Here is a 3,522-nt window from a genome sequence, read left to right on the forward strand (position 1 = left end):
CTTGTGAAGATGAAGTGAGATTGCATGTTAAACTCTCAGAATAGTGACTAACACATACTAAGGGCTCAAAAATATCAGCTAATTTTTATTAAAAGAGGCTAGGCACTAGCCACTATGGAGAAGAGTATGGAGGTTCCTTAAAAGAATTAAAAATAGAGTTACCATATGATCCAGCAATCCTACCCCTGGGCATATATCCAGAGAAAACTCTAAATCAAAGATACATGCACCCTAATGTATATAGCAGCACTATTTACAATAGCCAAGACATGGAAGCAACCTAAATGTCCATCGACAGATAAATGGATAAAAAGATGTGGTACATATATACAATGGAATATTACTCAGCCATAAAAAAGAATGAAATAATGCCATTTGCAGCAATGTGGATGGATCTAGAGACTATCATACTAAGTGAAGTAAGTCAGACAGAAAAAAAGACAAAGTTCATATGATATTGCTTATATGTGGAATCTAAACAAAATGATACAAGTGAACTTATTTACAAAACAGAAACAGACTCACAGACATAGAAAACAAATTTATGGTTACCAACAGGGAAATGGGGGAGGGATAAATGAGGAGTTTGGGATTAACGGATACACACCACCACAAATAAAATAAATGAACTAAATGTATGTATAAAATAAATGAAATAAATATATAGCACAGAGAACTATATTCAATATCTTTTAATAACCTACAATGGAAAAGAATCTGAAAAAGAATATATATATGTGTGTATATATATTTGTGTGTGTGTGTAACTAAATCACTACGTTGTACACCTGAAACTAACACAACGTTGTAAATCAACTATACTTCAATTAAAAAAAAAGAGAGAGGGGCAGTTGCCCCCAGTCTCCACAGTCGCTTCAGGTGTCAGCTCTGGTGCAGGCGGCTCTGACTGAGATTCGCCTGGTGGACAGACGGACAGACAGACTGACGCGAGGCTACGTCCGACCGCCCAGCGGCCGGCGAAAGCCATGGGCAACGCTCCCGAGCCCCAGCCCGAAGGCAGGCAGCCTGGCGAAGACTTTCAAGATTTTTCTCCCTTTTGCAGGACTTACGGTTAAAGTTCCCGTGGGGTTGTATTTGTCCTGTAAATTACTGCTTTTCCAAAGCCTCCTGTTAATGTCCCCTGATGACGGTGGCTTTTACGCGACCATTGTGGCGGTGGCGAGGCTGCATGCGGTTCGTGTTCATCGCGTGGAAGGAGGGGATGCCTGACCGGCGGGAAGAGAAGAACGAGGAGCGCAGCCCTTGCTTCCCAGCTGCAGGCGTGGCCGGGAAGCCCTGAAAGCGGTTTTCTTTTTTTTTTCTTGTCCGTGTTTAAAAAAAAAAAGTGTGGATTTTTTGTTTTTGGGGTTTTTTTCTGTTTATGTGGGGTGGAAGGTGGCGGGGAGGGAAATTAACTATTTGCTGCAGCTTATACTTCGGTAAAGATGCGGGGCGGGTGGGAGGGCTGACATTGTTCTCGACTGCCTGTGCTTACGTGCCAAGTGCTTTTCGTTCTGGACAAAATGCTTTTGACTGAGATCATGTTTGACCGATGCAAATATTAGTGTCAAAATAGAAGCTAGGATAAAGTGACACTGATTAGTAGGTTTAGAATTTATTTCATATTAAAATACGTGTCGTGAGGTAATTTTTATAGCTTGGCTCAAGCAGCAGTTTTAAGAGTGCACCCTCATTGATGCTTCTCACAGAGATGAGGATATGCTGTTGCTGCTTTCTAACTCTGCCTACTACGTAGCCTACTATGAGGATGAAGTTGACAAAGTAAACCAGTATCAACGACTAGGTCCAGAAGACCTGGAAAAAATTGAAATAGGTCCTGAACCCACTCTTTTTGGTAAGGCAAGGTTCTCCTGCATGCGACTTCACTACAGATATAAAGAAGCAAGTGGCTATTTCCACACCCTGAGAGCTGTAGTGCGCAATCCAGTGAGGATGGAAAAGATACCCTTCAGTGCACTGCAGAGATGCTGCAGATCACCAAGCAAGCCATGGGGTTAGATGTACCTAAAACAGAGAAAGCTTGAGAGGAAGAGCAGTAAGCCTCATGAAGACATCATTGGCATCAGATCTCAAAACCAAGGCTCTTTGGCCCAGGGAAAAAAAAACTTAATGAGCAAATTTTCATCTCTAAATCAAAAAGTGAAACAGACCAAATCCAATATAAATATTGGCAATCTACGAAAGCTAGGGAACTTTACAAAACCTGAAATGAAAGTTAACTCTCTAAAACCAAACTTAAAGTAAATCTTTGGGAATCAGATAGTAGTCTTGAAACCATGGAAAACACTAGTATGATGGATAATAAAGCCCAGGCAGCCAGATGGGGAAATGTCTTCAGATAATGACTCATACCTCTCCGATGAATTCCTTACAAATTGCAAGTCTGATGAAGACAGGCAGCTAGCTAACTCTTTAGAGAATGCAGGGCCAGTAGACTATGTGCTTCCTAGCTGTGGTGTTATTGCTTCAATACGTCGATTAGGCAGTTGATCCCAGTCTATTAGCAACACTGTTTTTAGCATTCGTGTTCCTTCAGAGGTTACAATTGCTCATGAAAGTGGGCTTGGAAAAGGCTATGAGTCTTCTCTGAAGAAAAGTCCTTCTGCTGACAACATAAACGACATTGACTGGCTTTGCCAAGCCCGTGGATATTTATTGCCACAGATTTGTTCAAGATGCACAAAACAAAATGACCCAGCTATCAGAAACCAGGTCTGTTTCTCAGGCTAGTGAGGAAGGAAATCAAATGACCAATCAAGTTTCTAACGAAGAAACTCAATTTGAATCAATGGAACAGATACCTTCTCGACCATCTCAATTAGATGTGTCTTTTTCTGAAACAGGCCCACAGCTTTTGTCAGTTGAACCAGTGCATTCAGTTGTATCTCAAAAGACCCCCGGCTCCGAATCTGGCACACTTGAACTTGAGAGAGGGCTTCACGTAACTCCTTCTCCTTCAGAGAGCTGTAGCAGCAGAGCAGTCTCTCCCTTTGCAAAGATCCGAAGTTCCACAGTCCAGGTTGCTAATATTACCCAAGCTGGATTAACCCAGGGGATAAGCTTTGCCATGGCAAAGGTTCAGAAGAGCCCTGCAGAACCTGAAGTAGTTAATGAGGTCCAGCAGAATGAACTTAAAAATATGTTTACTCAATGCAGACACAAATAATTCAGATTTAGTTTTTAGCCACTCAGAATCCTGTGGCTTTTATTTAATCCAAAAAAACGGAGGTGTCATATAACCTGTACTGTCTTTGAATCTAGAGATCACAAATTCTAATTATGTTTACTTGGAAAGGTTTTTAAAAGGAGACTGAACCTGAGGAGATTTCCAAATTTGAGAGCTAGGACAATGGAAGTGCATCATTCTAGAATGTGTAGACCTAAGTAGCTTATACACTACAGAGCAGTTTGTCTCTTTAAAAGTAATTCAGGAATAGATTACTTTGGGACGTAATAACCTGAACCTTTTTTGGAGTGTGGGTGGGTAGAATGTATGAAGTA

The 3,522-nt window shown here is 41.2% G+C and overlaps 1 pseudogene; it reads left to right on the forward strand.

Annotated features, from left to right (window-relative positions):
• Positions 1 to 1,635: 1,635 nt before the first annotated feature.
• LOC103020217 (phosphatidylinositide phosphatase SAC2-like) lies at positions 1,636 to 3,187 on the forward strand (annotated as a pseudogene).
• Positions 3,188 to 3,522: the final 335 nt, after the last annotated feature.

Source organism: Balaenoptera acutorostrata, chromosome 13 (assembly GCF_949987535.1).
Source record: "Balaenoptera acutorostrata chromosome 13, mBalAcu1.1, whole genome shotgun sequence".
NCBI lineage: Eukaryota > Metazoa > Chordata > Mammalia > Artiodactyla > Balaenopteridae > Balaenoptera > Balaenoptera acutorostrata.